We start from the raw sequence: 17,856 nt of genomic DNA, 5'->3' as shown, positions 1-17,856 counted from the left end.
TTTCACTATTTCCAGTTTGCCGTAACTTCTAGAGTTTAGTCCTACAGGGACTCCAACTGAATGCTTGATATGTTTACCAGGGACTCTCCTACTTGGCCAGCCCTGAACCTGAATTTTAGTTTTCCCAGCAAGCAGAGATTTATGGAAACTCCACTCTACTACTTAACTTTTTAGACCCTGATTTCTGCACAGCTCTCAGCTACTTGATTCAGGAGACACTGTAATCAGCAAACACAGATAAGTGAAAAGTGGTGCAGCATGTCAAACTCACCTAAATGTGCTTTCCTCTTCTCTGTGATTTTGGTCCCTGAGTCCAGGTTTCATTGGAAACAGTTTAATGCTTTCAATTTTTAAAAATCGTATCTATAATGTTTAGTTGTTCTCCTTCGGAATGTTGGTTTGATTCCATTATGGAAGTCAATAATGGAGTTTTATATTTGAAGGTCATGTATTCAACAAGTCCAAAACCATTTTAAATTAAGGATTATCATCATATAGGGGAGGCTTAAAAAGAAGTTGCTATTACACTTGTCAATGACAATGGTTATGGCTTACCTTACCTTTCTCAACTCTCATATAATCAATAAAAGTAGTCATAATGAAAAATGAAAATACAAATTAATTGTAAAAGAGCAGAAATTCTTTCAAGGCTCTCAGAAGTTGAGGAGCTATCACAGATACTAGTGACCTGAGTTTTCTAACATTAACAGCTGATTCTTTTAGCCCTGTATTTGTACCTTCTGCAATGCAATGGGCTTGCTTTTTAAGAAATGTACCTTTTAGTAAGCATGTATAGCTATATGCATTTTGTCAGCTTTCACTACAGGTCAAAATTAAATTTTCTTCGAACCAAAGATAAAACAATGTTCAAAACTCACAAAATTTCTTATCTCTGAACTCTTTCAAGCTCAGTTAAGGCATACTGCTTCAAGATTTTGGGGGAAAGTATGTGGATTCACAAACACTATTGGCATTATACATCACCACATATCATTCTTTCATGTTGAGTCAATTTGTTTTTTTTAAACTTCCTTGAAGTTTGCTAGACCTTTCGAATGTTTCTTAAGATATTAAGACATTGTCTTACCCAACCTTTCTCAGTGTTAATTTCTCAGACTCTCTCTCTCTTTATTTCTATACCCATTCCCAAATTCTGCAACCAGCTAATCCTTCTTAACATGATCCAATCTAGCAGAAACCATTATATTTTCAGTCCCTTCCCAGTTATCAGAATGTATTTTATTTGGGATTTCTTCATATTGTTCCATGCCATATTATTCCATTTTTAAGTTTGAGGAATGAATGGAGTCAGTGAAGTATGAAATTTTTCAGAAATATTGATATTAATTTCATTACTTAATATGAAACTGTGACCAAATTGTACCAGATAAGTTTTCAGAGTTGTTCCTAATAAAAGTTTGTTTTTTTTTTTTTCCAATTTTACTCTAATGGCAGTAAATAATGCTTTGGAAAGAAATTGAACTAGAAGTCAAAATTGACCCATCACTGGAGAAATGCTTGTTGAATGTCAGCTGTGTTAGGCCCTATTACTGGAGCTACTAAGATGAAGATCTGATTTCTGACTTACAAGAGAGGGAGAAGATGATGGAGAGGGAAAGAAAGAAAGAGAGAGAGAGAGAGAGAAAGAAAGAAGAGTGGGTATAGAATAATGATTAAGAGTTTAGTTTCTACAGTTATATAGACAAGAGTTCAAATCTCATACCCCCCACCTAACAACTGGTCAAGTTATTTAATTAACCCCTTTAAGTTTCAATTTCTTAAATTATTCCTTAAAAAATGGGGATGCTTAATTCAAGGGGATGTTTTGAGGAATAATTGACTATACAGCTATTATCACAGTACCCAAGATGAAATAAATATTACCAATAAAAATAATTAAATGCTAAAATTTATTACATCACAATTAAATAACTAGTAGAGTGGTTTAGATATTTTAGGAGCACTGAAAATGACTTCTGAACCTAACAGATGTGAGTGTGGTGTGGTTGAAGTAATGAGTAATAAAGCAAGGGTTTGGGGGTAGTTAAAGCTATTCTTCATCTAAATAGAAAAGTAGAAGTTATCCAGAAAAGTAGAAAATGAAAGAGCATTACCGACAGGAAGGATAATGGGAATGTTGGCATGGTAGTAATATGTAGCACCGTGTGTATGGAGAACTAAAAACTGTTTGATATAGCCAGAGCAGAGTATTTGCAGCAGAAAGTAAATATAGATGTTTGCTGACAAGATAGATAAGAGCCAGACTTTTGAAGAGTTGGGTTTTGATTGCCATGATAAGGTATCTGGTTTTCATCTTGTGGTTCAGAGAGGCAGAGGGTTTTTGCAGGGAGATAAAATGGGCAGCTGTTATATAGAATATGGACTTGAAGATGGCATGACTTGAAGCAGAGGGATTACTTAGGAAACTGTTTCAGTGATATAAAGAAGAAATGGGGAGCTAATATAGGGTCAGTACAGAAGGAGGGCATGAATATGATAGTAATCAATAGAGAGAGCATGTAAATTTGGCAGAGCTAAGTGATTGGCTGGAACTGGGTAGTGAGGAAAAAGGAAAACTCAAGGATGATTCCTCTGGTGATAGGAAGGTGATGATACTTCAAACCTGGGCTGTTAGTGCTGGAGGATGATTTTGTTTAAAAGTAAAGACAGTGAATTCAGTTTTAACTTGTCATGTCAGGTTTTCTTCAGGAAATGAAAGAGGAGATGCCAATCAAGCATTTGGAAATAAAACTGAAAATTAGAGGTCTCATACTAAGGAATGTAGATGTGGGGATGATTGGGATGAATGCGACAGATGGAACAATGAGAGTTGAGGAGAATACGTAAGAAGATTGTTTAGGTTGAAATGATGTGTCAGTGGAATCTCGGTAAATAACCACAGTACACAAGTCAGAAAAGGAAGGGAGTACATACAGAAGGAAGATATTCTGTATCTTTCTTAAAAACTAGAAAGATATTACTCAGATATAACTCAGAGAGATCTCAGTAGAACTGGACGAGTGCAGTATCACAGAAACCAGCCAAGTAAAGCAATTCAAGAAGTGAGAATAATCACAGTATAAAATGTAGTACAGATGTCTAGTAAAGCAAGGATTTAAAATGTTTTGTTTTTTTGGGAATTCAAACATTATCGAAGATCTTATTGAAACTGTTTAAAGTGATATGGATATATATAAAAAATTTTAATGGGTTAAGAAATGAACAGAGAAGCAAGTGTACATAAATTTTTTTAAAGATTTATTGAGGTATAATTGACATACAATGAAGTGTTAATATTTAAAGTATGCTATTTGATAAGTTTAGTGTATGTATGCATACATAGGCATATATGCATGTCTATGTATGTGCATTATGTAAATATACCCATATGTGTATATATGTATGTGTGTATCCATGAGACCATAACCACAATAAAGAGAATGAACATATCTATCCTCTCAAAAGTTTCCTCTTGACTTTCGTAATACCTCCCTCTTGCCCCTCTTTGTCCCTCACCCCACTCTGTCCCTGGACAACCACAGACCTATTTTCTAAAATTTTGTATCAGTAGAGTCATACAGTATGTACTCTCTTGTTGGTCTGGCTTCTTTCATTCAGCATAGTATTTTGAGATATATCCATGCTGTAGTATTTCTCAATAGTTGATTTCCTGTTTTAGAGCTGAGTAGCACCATTTGTTTATCTAGTCATCTGCTGATGGACATTTGGGTTCCTTCCAGGTTTTGGCTATTACAACAAAAGTTATTTGAACATTTGTGTACAGCTCCACTTAGGGACATATGCTTTCATTTTCTCTAGGCTAAATACCTAGGATGGAAGGTGCTTAATCATTCAAAACATGCATGTTTAACTTTTTAAAAACTGCCAAACTCTTTGTACCATTTTACATTCCCACCAGCAGTGTAAGAGAGTTCCACTTCCTCCCCATGCTCACCTACACTCGATTTTGGTCGGACCTTTTAATTTTAGGCACCCTAATAGGTGTGTAGTGGTGTTTATGGTGGTTTTTATGTGTATTTCCCTATGATTATTGAGATAGAGCATTTTTTCATGTGCATTTTGCCATCTTTGGTGAAATATCAGTTCAATTATTTTGCCTATTTTTTTCTTATTTATGAGTTTAGCAAACTCTTTATATATTCTGAGTATGGAGGGCTCAGAGAAGAATCCTGAAAGAGTCATTTCTTAGAGGTAGAAAGGCATGTGGTCATGGGAATAGAGGGTGGGATTGGTCGAAAGGAGCTGGCAAATTGTCTTCAACAAACAGGAGGAAAGTCAAAGTTAAGCATGAATGGAGAAACTTAAATACTCATAACATCTTCCTATTGTCATTCCACTATATGAAGAAACTTCTGCCAGCTCCATGGCTTGCCTCAAGGATTCTTTGCAGTGTGGTTTGGAAGTGTCATCCTCACTAACTGAATTACTCAAGTACATGGTGATATTCCAGGAGAGGTAGTCTTAACCCAAATGGGGAAGTAGAAACAAGCTAAAAGTTTTAGAGAACAAGAAAAGAGAGAATTGGGGACAGTAGCTATAAAGATTAGTGGGGATTTGGTAAAGTTTTAGGAAATTTTGCTATTTTTATAATCATTTTACTATTTCCTCTAGGGAATTCTGCATAGATAGCAAATGCTCTTGAACAAAACATTGGGATTCTTTTGGCTACCAAACTCCTTTAGTACTGAACTTAAGCCAATTATATACACATACAAACAATTTGTAGTTGGTGGGATGAACATGGTAAAAGATAATCTATGATGGCTAAACTGAACTCATATGAAGTAAGAGACAAGTTTTTACTGATGGTGTGGAAGATGGAATTTGAATAGGGAGTATAGGGAGAGAAATAAAGGAAAGGAACCTTTAGGAAAGTCATTGAGGGAAATGGGAGAACAAGCTGGAAAAAAAAAAGCAAAATTTTTAGAGATTGCTCTGAGGGTTCAGCTAAGTGTGAATACTGCAAACCCTTATGGTTTGTAGTTATTTGTAGCAACCCTCAGCTTCTAGTCTGGGCTTCGATGGTAGAAGCAGGAGTGTAAAGGAATCAGGAAGGCTGAAGAGATGGGAATCTAAATGTTCAGCCATTAGAAACAAGCTGGGGAGGAAAGGAAGAGAGACAAAGAAGGTGAGAGTTCTGGGAGTAATGCTATTGAGGTCAGGGTGGCTAAATGTTACATCAAACTTCATCCTCCAACTTAGCATGGCCAAAGATCAAGATACTATTTTGATTCTCTTCTTCTATTGATTCTCCTGTCTTATTTTTTCCTTTTTCTTTTCTTTTCTTTCTTTCTTTTTTTTTTTTTTTTTTTTTTTTGAAACTGGGCAGAGAAGAAGGCAAACATTTATTTGGCAAACAAGCACTACAAGGCAACCCTGTGGAAGATGGCAGTGATACAACAATGGCCAAGACTTGATCCTGTACTTCCTAAGAACATGGTGTCCTTAGGAACTACCTGCACTTAATTTTAGAAACCCCCAAAGTCTTCAATGACTTCACAATAGCCTTATTACAACAATGGGTCATAATCCAAAAAGCCCTAACATTCCTTAAAATGTTTTTGACCACTATTTCCCTAATACTGGCCTGTTGTCTGCTTCATTTGGAGGATAATTTCTCCATGTTATGATTCCTTAGCCTCAGTAAAAGACGATAATGATTTTGAGAAGGAAAGGTTTAAAGAGATTAATTCGGGTACCCTATAAAATGCCAACGTTTGAAATTCCATCATATAATTCCTCACCACATGCACAAAAGTTAATCTTATTTCTTTGTATTTACATTTGTCTCTTCTTTTTAGTAGTTCAATTACCTTTATCCCATACTATTACAGTCCTGAGACATTAAAGTATGTTAAATTGTTCCATTAAACCACATCTTTTTGCTTGCAAGAACCAGGGCTTCTAGCCAGATATCTTAACCACTCAAGTCATTTATTAATGGGCCAATAAAACATATCCTAAAGTGTTTTCATGCTGTAAGAGAAATCATAGCAGACATTTATATAGGGGCTTTAATTCTGTGATACCAAAAGCACCTGGCAGATCTTTGCCATCAAATTTACTTAATTTATGTATAACAGGGTAATAACTGATTAGACAAGGAAATGTGATGATTTCTATCAGAGAGGGAAAATGTAGAGTAGAAAAAAATTTACAAAAAAATATGTGCTCTGAAGAGGGCAGTGATGCATTTATGAAATAAAAGGAGGAGAAGGAAAGTAAGGATAATTTGTGAAGTGAAAGAATGGGTTTGTGGTATAAACGAAAGTAAAAGGAATATAGGGAGAGAAATGAGTGTTCCTTTGCACATTCTGCTCACCTAGAACCTTACCCAAGATATTTCAAGACTTCAGATTTTGGGAGCAAAACATAATTTCTGGGCTTGTCAACAGGTGTAGGATATCATACTAAACATTTAAGAGTTATGAAGTCTGAAGATATAAAGACAATTTTTATCCTTATGTTTCTCTGGCAAGGATAATGGAGTTGACATATGAATTTCATATTTAGAAATGGTATAGGATTTCAGATGCAGAAAAACATGCCGTATAATTAATGAGGGAAGTCTATCTCCTGGGCTAAATATTTACTATGAGAATAGTTTAGAGGTATCACAAGAAGAAAGAGAAACATTTCTATTTTACTCAGAAAGATAGATGAAAAATATAAGAAGAAAACACAAACTCCAAATTACATATGCTTCCTTAAAATTTTTGATGGCGGTAGTTAAAATAATTGGTAAATAATGTCATATGTTATGTTGAAATTCACATGAGTTCAGGCTTATTTCTGAATAGAAGGCAAAATTCATATGAATTTTTAAGGTGAAGGAGAGACTTTGGAGAAATCTCATGTTTGTAATTAGACACTTGGAGCAATATGGTCAGCCTCTCAAAATACAAATGCATTCTACTCTGTCTTAAGGGATATTTGGTGGCTAACTTTGAGTTTTACTGCTGTAAGAGAACAAGTTGTAAAAGTCTCCATATAGAATTCTGGCAGTCAGTTTGGAGTTAACAAATTTTTGATAAATCTCGTTAATATTATTTGAAAGTTGAGAGTGCAAAACATGGGAAAATGAAATATTTTATTGCAACAAAGCATCATCAGTGACTATTGCCACATAGTGGCCTCCAATAAACCTGGTTTAATCACCTGCTCTTAACAGGAATTTCCTTTCAGCATTTCTAAAGTCAGAACAAAGGAACTATTTTACTTTGTCCTTTTAATGCCTTCTGTCAGAGCCTGTCCTAGGTATAATCAAATTGGCAACCAATTAGCTGGGAAGATTTGGAAAGTGCAGTAAAGCACCGCCCCACCACTCCTCTCCTCCTCCCTTTTCTCTTGAAACTTCACCTTTGGAGTCATTATTGAGTAACAATACAAAGTCATGTGAGTGGTATGGAGAAGATCACACTTAACATTCATGTGTGTCACCTAAGAGGGTTGTATAAGAAAAGAAGAAATTGGAGTTAGCCTGAGACCTCTGAGCTTGTCCTCCTTACTTAATTTCCTATTAGTGTGTTTTACTTTGTTATATTAGAAATCATCTTTAGAAGCAGACAAAAACTGAGGTTTACATAATTTAATTAGGTATACATATAAAACCATAGGCTAGTGAGGCATTAGGGATTATCCGAGTACAGGATAGTTTCAGCCCAGATGCTAGTGGGATGTGGCTCCAGGCATAAGAATGGCAGGCCATGGGTACAGCAAAACTCCAAAAGTGCCCATGTATTAACATGACGAATTTACAGCTTCGTCTAAAGCTTTGTCTAATTAAAAATCCCTTTTAAGTTTATGGAATAAAAAAAAAAAAATCAATGCTTCAGAATAATCTTTTGAATCAGCTCCTTCATTTCAATAAATCAGGAAACAGATTTAGAGAGATAAAACGATTTTCATATGGTCTCATTACTAGATACTAAATTCTGTGACTAAAATTTTTTGTTTTTTTTAATCTGTTTGTTTTAATTGAGTGTTTTTGCTTTATGTATCACTGTCAAATATTCCTTCCAAAATATAAGTAATCAAAACGAACAAATTAAAAAAAAAAAAAAAACTGGTGATAATTTTTAGTTATTCTTCAGTCTTTAAGATAAAGAAATGGAAAAGCTGAGTGCCTGCAAATGATGTAGAGTTGATAAGAACAGGTTAAGAATAGAGGTGCATATTTGTTAAATATATGTCCTCTCAGAGGATGGGAAGACTGGGGGCACTTATCAAGACTGCTGTTTTCACTTGCTGAGAACTGCTCCCGGAGGATTATCCTCCACCTTTCCAGTTCAAGCTGGCTTACAGGTGAGTGGCCTCCAGTTGCTTAGAAAAAGGCCTTGAGGGAGCAAAGCAGAGGGACACACAGCTCCATGCACATTGCCAGGGTCTTATATCATGAGTGCCCCTCTGCTTTGCTCCCTCAAGGCTGGGCTCAGAGAATTTTGCACAATGCACTGGCTACAGCCTATTTTTCAACTGTGAAAAACAAAGGACTATTTTCATGAGTTCTTTATCAAGTAGTAATTCTTGTGCAATTGGAATGAAATCTCTTCTAGGGCTCTCTTAAAGTAGATTTGTGGGTTCTATGTAAACTAGACCATTATGCATATATATTACTCATTGATAACATTACAGGAAGGAGCTAGAATCAATATCAATGAAAATAATGTTTCTTTGAATAAACATTTTACTTTTCTCAAAATCCTGTCTCATGCATTATCTCTTTTTGCCCTCCTAAACTACTCACCATTCTCTGAGCACCCTTTTTGCTTATATTCCCTTGTGGTATATAATTCCCTCTTTTTGAAATGCCTTTATAAAAAATGTAGGTAAATATTTCAAGATATAGGTCAAAGATAAGTTCCTTTATGACATCTTCCTTGTTTCACCAGGAAAGAAGAATAAGTTGCTTTCTACTCTGGCTCTAAAGATTTTTCTTTCCTTCCTTCCTTCTCTCTCTTTCTCTTCTAGGAAAAAAAACACATCTAGATTTTAAATATCCAAATTCAAACAAGATGCAATTCGTTGCCTATTACACTGACTAACATTTAGAATAAATGTTAATACTAAACATGGATATGGGGAGGTAGAACACTTCAAAATATTAGCAATAAGTTAATCTTTCTGAAAGGTAATCAATCTTAGTAAAAGATGTCAACCTCACAATGTTTCTGCTTCCTTCAAAAGAAAAGATGATTTCCTATGTTATTTAACTAAAAAGAATCTATAATTCTACAATGTCTAAAGATGGAAAGAATATGTAGAAATGCTAAACTACTGAGCAAGGTAATTTAGCAAAGGGGGTACCAGTGAGAAGAAAGATGATTTGTTCTTTAGAATCCTGGAAAGTCTTACGAACCTGAGTCACCATGCCTATAGAAAGGAATATGATTGAATAAAGGATGTAAGCCAGGGATAATTTGGAAGTGTACATAAGAAACAGTCAGATCCCTGGGTCATAACTCCACCTCATACACAGTTAGATAACTACAACTTTCCAGATTTTGCAGGAATGGTAAACATGTTATCTGGAGAAATTGAACCAGAAAGGCAAAGATTAAGGGAAACCAGCACAGAAAAATGTAGGAGTGAAGTGAAAGATTAAAACAGGAGCGTCAGATGGAATCCACACAGTAAATGATTAATTGCCCCCGCCCCTCATCTCTTTCTCCTACCTGGATATAGAGACCAGTAGTCTGCCTTACACAAGAAATCAAAAGTTTGGGAGGTCCTCTCCTAGACAAATTGAGCCACCCCAGGGAGAAAACTTAGAGACTGCCATTTAGTGATCTCTAATGGCCCCTACCAGTCAGGAAGCTTTGCCAATAACTCAGAACGTAAAACTACCTTTAAATGTGACATATAGGTAAGTATCTCAAAACAACTTAGGGAAGCCTCCAACATAAAAAGTAGAAACCAACAAATAATAAACAGTTAGTTCAGAAGAGGCAGGGGCAACCTTGAAAGGAAAGGAAACTTCAAAGAAACTGTAATTAACATACTCAGAGACATAAGAAATTTTGGACTCAAAAGCACTAGGAAATAAAAGAATAACATGTTAAACTTTTTTTAAAATAGCAAAAAACTTTTGGCATTCAAGTCTAGGAAAACTCTTAGAAATTGAGACTATAAAGGCAAATAAATGGAATAGAAAGAAAGGTGTGATCACCGTAGGAACAATTCAGGCAATGTCCAAATAAGAGGGATTTCAGAATGAGAGAAAATAGACATTGAAGAGGAGGAAATTAAAAAAACAAAAGCAGACAAACAACAAAAAAACAGAAAATTCCCCAAAATTAAGGACATGAGTCTCGAGATTGAAATGGATCCGTGAGTGTTAAGAATAATGAATCACATTGCAGCACTTCCTTAAAATCTTCTAAATAGTTCTTAAAACAAAAGTCAAACTTCTTCCCAGGACATGCGAAGTTCTACATTGGCACTGTCCTTAGAAACACAAGGTGAGCCACATATATAATTTAAAATTTTCTGGTGGGCACTGTAAAAAATAAACCAAAACAAGTGAATTAATATATTTTACTTAACCCAATATATCCAAAAGTTACTACATCAATATAATATCAACATAAAAATCATTAGTGAGACCTATATAATTTTTTGTACTAAGTCTTCAAAACCCAGGGTGTATTTTTATTTTGTTCTTAGGTCACATATCAAATGGAGCTAGCTTCATTTCAAGTGCTCAGTAGCCACACATGGCTAGTGGATCCCTTTTGGACAGCACAGTTCTAATGTGATTTAGCCCTAATTACTTCTTCCACCTTGGTTGTTATCCATCTCCACATCTTTTCTCATACTTCAGCCAAACTGACCTTCCTCTGTTTCTCAAATGTGACAATCTATATCTGAAGCTTGATTGGGCCCAGTTACAGTTGAGCTAGTAAATTTATTCTTACTATTCTGTCTAAAATGGGTTTACATTTTTCAGTTTGGCTATTTTCAAATTTCTTGAGTTTTAAGAAACCAGTTATTATTGAACTAAAATATTAACTTTCCACAAGTTTATTCCCAGCTTAGGTATTTTTGTATTGCCAGCTCCTATAGCTAGGCTTTGATATCCCAGAGCTTCTCTGAACAGGCTCCTTAACATCATTCCTATATCAGCTCAATTACTAACTTCTTAAAAATATCTTCCCTGACCCCATTACCAACCAATCGAAAGTAGCACTCCCTCCCTAAACCCACTTAGTCCCATTAATCAAGTTTTTCTTTTTCATCAAATTTATGACAATATGAAAGAATCGTCTTGTGGCCTTTATTTATTTGTTTCATTATTATCTAACACCTCTTTCTCCCTACACAGATATTAGAATGGTATCTATAAGTATGGAGGCATTATGTGGCTTGTTCACAGGGCTTAGAGCAGTGCCCAGAATATTTGTTGAATGGATGAATGGATGAATGAAAGGATAATCATTAAAATATTGAGAATGGTAATAGAAATATCAGAGATTATTCTATTGTATTTTCTGTTTATTCTAAAATCATACACTACTTTTGAAATAGAAAACAATACCAGTACCAATACAAACATTGACAGTAACAAAAATTTGAAAAACCACTGCATGTTGGACTTTCCAGAAGATCAGTGGTATCAAAAAAGTGTAACTGTAGTGGTGAACAAAAAGTAATTTCCTCAAAATAAGATATTTAGCCACTTTGCAATATACATTCAATGGGATGTTATAACACTTAAACCTAAACTGACCATAGATATAGTTTATCTCAGAGGTTGCAATGGAAGGATAATGCTCATCATTTGACTTTATTCTCCTTGGCATTTGGCCTAAGGCCGAATTATAGCACCCATATGATATGATATATACATTAGATACAAAACATGTTAAAGAAATGTGGTAGAAACTATTTGAGGGATGCCAAAATCTCTATGCCTTAGCAGATTCTCTTTTGGCAGTCTGTGACATCTACAAAAATCTTTACCCTAAATCTGTGGCTGAGTCTCTGATTCCTATAGGCAAATGATTCTCATGCCAGAGATTCTTGAAAGTGTACAAACCTATCAGTCAACCATGGGATTCTGTATTTCTAAAAATTCATTCCATTTGACTTTGCTGCCCTTACCTGGGGAACACTGCCTAAAGTCAAGGTTCCATTCTCTTTTACATGCAAAGTCTTTTGAGGAGAGTAATAGTGAATTATGGTGAACTACTAACAATTTAGAGGATGAGATTTTCAGAGCTTTTGTAATTGGCAGCTTGCTGAAAGCAGAGTTTATAGAGAAAAGGTTAATGACTTTTTATTCTGTCATAATTGAATTCTCTGAGCTCCCAGGGCTCAGGTGGCATAAAGAAGATTGGGCCTGTACCAATCAGCAAGGAGATGGAAAGGCAGCAAAGAAAAGTAGTGCTCACTTCACAATGTTGTCAAAATGTGCAATAAAACTGGGGAAAAATACCTAAACAAAATCAGATGCATTCAAATCCAAAGTAAAATGAAGAAAAATAAAAGTACTTTCAGGCATGGGCTTATACACAGACCCAAGACCCCTGTTAGAAAGATTATTTTAGAGATTTACATAGCTGAGGCATGGAAAGATGATATGATTGGCATGAAACTCTGGCAGCCTATGAGTGGTAAGAAATGAAGTCTGCCTGAATCAAGGCTCTTAAGTATTCTGTATTACCTATGAGACTAAAATGGAAAGAAAAAATTATTCTAGCTCACTGGTCATCAAGATGGCAGTGTAAGACACTCCAAGCTACACAGACAGAATCTTTGAACAACTAGCAAAACCTGGCAGAGCCATCTTGCTCAGAATTCCATAAAATAGCTAAAGAGTTACAGTAACTAGGCACATGCCTAATATAGCTTTAAAAATAGTAGGAGAAACACATCTTGTTCTTGCTGTTCTCTTCCCCATGCCCTCCCCAACATTGTGTAGAGTCAGCCTGTGCACCCATTGTGCGTTCATGGCCCTGTTCCAGAGTGAGCAGAGTAAACCACTAAGCACATACAGGGGTGCCCATATATCAATGGCAATCCATTGGGTAGTAACCTGAAAGACTGAATCAGGCCACTCCTATCTGGTTCAACCTACCAGAATTTTCCTGGCAGGCAGAAACAATTTCCAGACAGATAAAGCAGTATAAGAAACAAATAAATTGAAGCAGCCTGGTGCAAAGGATTTTCTGATTTAAGAAATACAATATAGTACCCTGAAGGGGGGAAGAGTCTATTGCCTAGGGAATAGAAAGGGTTCTAACTCCTGTAAACAGGGAAATTTCTAAGATTAGGAGGGAACACATGCTCAGAAAAGATAGAGAGGAACCTGCACTTCACTTTCACCTTGGACTGATCTGATTGGTAGGAGGGCTAAATCCTGAAAAAGAGCATCAACCAACTCATCAAATTTGCAAAGAATGTGAAGGTGTATTTTGCATCAGTTTTGTTGCTGTTGCTAGCTCCTGTCATATCACTAGCTGGATAAAACTTAAGGAACAGATAGCTCAGGGATTAAATCCAAGAGTTAACACTTGCAAAGAAACAGGAAACAATCAATTGTCCATCTCAAGGAATGAGATAAAAATCCAAAACAAACAAACAAACAAAAAAACAAAAAAACACTTCAACCATGAAAACCAGTCTTTAGACATACCAGAAAAAGACTTAAAAAAAAAAAAAAAAAAGGATTTTCAATTAGCTCATGGAGATAAAGGAAACATTGAGAAAGAGCCAATGTATGAGGAAAGCAATGAATGAACAATATGAGACTCTTAATAAAGTGGTAGAAATAATAAAGGAACCAAACAGAATAATGGAATTGAAGAACATTACTATAACTTAAATGAAAAATTGTCTAGGGGGTTTCAAAGGTAGATTGGAGCTGGCAGAAGAAAGAGTCAGTGAACCTGAAGACAAGTCAATTGAAATCATTAAGACTGAGGGAGCAGAAAGAGAAAAAAGTGAAAAAAGTGAACAGAGCCCAAGACACCTATGGAACGCTATCAGGCATACCAATATATTAACTATTGGAGTTCTAGAAGGAGAAGAGAGTGAGAATGAGAATGGGGTAGAAGGAATATTCAAAGAAATAATGGCAGACAGCTTCCAAAACTTAAGAAAAAACGTGGATATGTACATTCAAGATGCCCTAAAAACCCCAAAAAGGATGCACTCAAAGAGAACAATGCCCAGATACATAGTAATCAACTTATTGAATGCCAAGGACAAGGGGAGAGTCCTGAAAGTTGCAAGAGAAAAGCAATATGTTATATACAAGGGTGTGCAACATTAAGTGCCAATTGTCATCAGAAACTATGGAGGCAAGAAGGCAGTGGGACAAAATATTTAATGTGCTGAAAGAAAACAACTGCCAACCAAGACTTCTATATCCAACAAGAGTATCTTTCAGAAATGCGGGAGAAATTAAGACATTCTCAGATAAACAAAAACTGAGGGAGATTGTCACCACCAGAACTCCCCTACAAACAATGCTTAAAGGAATTCTTCAGACTCAAAAGAGAGGACACTGGACAATGCGTAAAAGCAGCATAAAGAAATTAGGCCTCTTGTAAAGGCAAAACATATGAGTAATTATAAGTGCCAGTACCATTGTTTTGTATTTCTTGGCATGCAGTTTCCAGTTTTTGCTTCTTATGTATTCTGAAATCAAATGTACAAAAAGTAATGAAAAATTTATGGCTTGGGAAATACAATGTAAAATATATAATTTGTGTCAAAACAAATAGGTGGGGGGATGGAGGGTTATAGGAACAGAGTATGACTCTGCTATGGAAGTTAAGTTGGTATTAAATCAAATGTGATTTTTATAGATTTAGGATATAAATTTAAGCCCCATGGCCATCACAAAGAAATTTTGTGAAAAATATTTACAGAAGGAAAGGAGAAGGGACTCAAAATGTTGCAATATAAAAAATTAAATAAATATAAAAATAAGCATTAATGGATAAATTGTGGGTCCAAAAAGGTATAGGACTACAAAGACCAGATAATAAAATGACAGAATAAAGTCCTATGTTATTAGTTGTTATTTAAATGTAAATGGATTAAACTATCTGTTAAAAAGGAAGATGTTGGCAGAATGGATTAAACAAAGCATGACCAATGCTTACAAGGAACTCACCTTAACTTCTTAACTTCAGTGTCTTTGAACAGGAAAATTAGGAAATATCTTGAGGCAAATTAAAACAAAAACCAATGTATCAAAACTTATGGGATGCAGCAAAGCAGTGCTGAGAAGGAATTTTATAGCTCAAAATGCTTACATTTTAAAAGGAGAAAGTTCTTAAATATGGGACCTAACCTTATCACTAGAAGATGTGGAAGAAGAGCAAACTAAACCCAGAGAATGCAGAACAAAGGGAAAAATAGAATTGGAGTGGGGATAAATGAAACTAAGAATAAAATAAAAACAATAGAAAGAACCAACAAAAAGCACCACTTTCTTGATTTAAAAAAAAAAAAAACAAAAAAAAACAAAACCTTAGAAAACTAGGAGTAGAAGGAAACTTACTCAATGTGATAAAGGGCATATATGAAAAACTCACAGTCAACATCATGCTCAATGGTGAAAGACTAAAAGCTTTCCCTCTAAGATCAGGAGTAAAACAAGGTTGTCCACTGTCACCACTGTTTTCAAACATTGTGCTGGAAGATCTACTCAGAGCAATTAGGACAGAAAAAGAAACAAGATACCAAAATTGGAAAGCAAGAAGTAAAACTTTCCCTATTTGCAGATGATAGGATCCTATACACAGAAGATCCTGAAAAACCCATGACAAAGCTCCTAGAGCTAATAAAGGAATTCAGCAAAGTGGCAGGGTACAAGATCAACACCACAAAATCAGAAATGTTTCTATAAACTAGAAAGGAACAATCAGAAGGAGAAATTAAGAATAGAATTCTATTTAAAATAGCAACTAAAAGAATCAAATATCTAGGAAAACTAAGGATGTAAAGGAATTGTACAGAACAAGCTATAAAACACTGCTATAAGAAACCAAAGAACACCTAAATATATGGAATGACATTCCATTTTCATATTAAAATACTAAGTATTGTTAAGATATTAATTCTACCTAAAGTGATTTACAGATTCAACACAATTCCAATTAAAATTCCAACAGCCTTCCTCCCAGAAATGAAAAAGCCAATAATCAAATTTATATGGAAGGCTAAGGGGCCCTGACTAGCAAAAACCATTTTGAAAACAAAGAATGAAGACCGAGGACTCACACTTTCCAATTTTAGATCTTATTACAAAGCTACTGTAATCAAAAGAGCAAGATACTGCCCCAAGGACATACATATAGATCAATGGAATTGATTTGAGAGTTTAGAAATAAACCCTCATACCTAAGGGCAATTGATTTTTTGACAAGTGTGCCAAGTCCACCTAATGGCAAAAGAATAGTCTCTTTAACAGACGGTGCTGGGAAAACTGGATAACCTCTTGCAAAAGTATGAATGTGGACCCCTACCTCATACCATATATAAAAATTAACTCAAAATATATCAAACACCTAAATATAATAACCAGAAATATAAAACTCCTGGAAGAAACCATAGGGATAAACCTGAAGATAATAAGCACAACTAGAAAACTCCTGGAGGAAAACATAGGGAAGCCTCTTCAGGACCTTGTGTTAGGCGATGGTTTCTTAGACTTTACACCAAAAGCATGAGTCACAAAAGAAAAGTAATAAATGAGACTTCATCAAAATTAAAAACTTTTGTGCATGAAAGGGCATCATCATAAAAGTAAAAATGCAACCTACAGAATGATAGAAAATATTTTGAAACCACATATCTAACAAAGGTTTAGTTTCTAGAATACATATGTAACTCCTATGATTCAACATCAAAAAAATCAATTTTAAAAATGGGTAAAAGACTTGAATAGACATTTCTTCAAAGAAGTACAAATGGCTAAAACACACATTTTAAAAAGTTGTTCAACATCTTTAGCCATTATGAAAATGCAAATCAGAATCATATTGAGATAGAATTTCACACCCAGTAGAATGGCTCCTATTAAAAAAAATGGAAAATTACCAGTGATGGGAGAGGATTTGGAGATATGGGAACACCATTCATTGGTGGTTGGAATATAAATTCAAGCAGCCCCTGTGGAAGACAGTTTGGTGGGTCCTCACAAAGCTAAGTGTAGAATTACCATATGACCTTGCAACCCCACTTCTAGGTACATACCCAAAAGAACTGAAAGCGGGAACTCAAACAGTTTCAAACTGATTTTCAAAGAAGCGTTATTCACAATTGGCAAAAGATGGAAGTAACCCAAGGTCCACCAACAGATGAATGGATGAACAAAATGTGGTATATTCATGCAGTCGGATAGTATTGAGCTGTAAATATGAATGAACTTCTAATTTGTGTGAGAACATAGATGAACCACTGAAGACATCACATTAATTGAAATACGTCAGACATAAAAGGACAAGTATTGTATGATCTTCCTGATAGGGAATAATTAGAATAAGGAAATTCGTATAGTCAGAAACTAGAATTCAGGTTACCAAGGTCAGGGTGAGGGTAGGGAGTGGGGTGTTCATGCTTAATTGGTACAGAGTTTCTTTAGGGTAATGGAAATGTTTTGGTAATGGATGGTGGTGGTGGTAGTATAATATTGTGAATGTAATTACCTCCACTAAATTATTTGTTTGAATGTGGTTAAAGGTGGAAATTTTAGGTTTTATATATGTTGGTAGAATAAAATTTTTAAAAAACATAGGATGATACAACAGAAACAGTGAACTCAAATATAAACTATGGAATATAAATCATAGTGTAATTATAATAACATTTTTTATCAAT

This window comes from Choloepus didactylus, chromosome 2, assembly GCF_015220235.1.
Source record: "Choloepus didactylus isolate mChoDid1 chromosome 2, mChoDid1.pri, whole genome shotgun sequence".
In the NCBI taxonomy this organism is placed as follows: Eukaryota; Metazoa; Chordata; class Mammalia; order Pilosa; family Megalonychidae; genus Choloepus; species Choloepus didactylus.
Note: the sequence above shows the minus strand (reverse complement) of the source record.